General features: G+C 67.0%; 1 protein-coding gene across 3 annotated transcripts in view; it reads right to left on the bottom strand.

Annotated features, from left to right (window-relative positions):
* CIPC (CLOCK-interacting pacemaker) overlaps nucleotides 1–361 on the bottom strand; it is a 26536-nt gene that overhangs the window by 14625 nt on the left and 11550 nt on the right. The gene's annotated exons all lie outside the window — the stretch shown is intronic.

Genomic DNA, 361 nt, shown 5'->3' with positions numbered 1-361 from the left:
GGCCTGGATCAGAGCCCCTCCTCCCCCCCCCGCCCCAACTCACCCACTAACTCCTTTCTTGGCACTTCTTTCCCAGCTCCCCAACTCCTGGCACCAGGCCTGGCCGCCTGGCCACCCAGGAGAAATAACCAGCCAAGTGAGTGGCAACACGTCTCTGGAAAGGACAGCACACCTGTGCCCAGACCCAGAACGGGGCGCCACCTCCCGCCCCCAGACCGGATCCCAGGGCCCTCACCAGGTTACCAGCTCCCGCACCCACTCACCTGCCCGTTCCCTGCCCCTCAGTTCTCAGCCTGGCCGGAGGACTCCAGCTCGCCCGGCCCCCGAAGCCCACAGCTGTCACCTCCAGGGCTAGACCCGG

This window comes from Myotis davidii, unplaced genomic scaffold, assembly GCF_000327345.1.
Source record: "Myotis davidii unplaced genomic scaffold, ASM32734v1 scaffold309, whole genome shotgun sequence".
Taxonomy (NCBI): domain Eukaryota; kingdom Metazoa; phylum Chordata; class Mammalia; order Chiroptera; family Vespertilionidae; genus Myotis; species Myotis davidii.
This window is presented reverse-complemented; position numbering and strand designations above follow the sequence as displayed.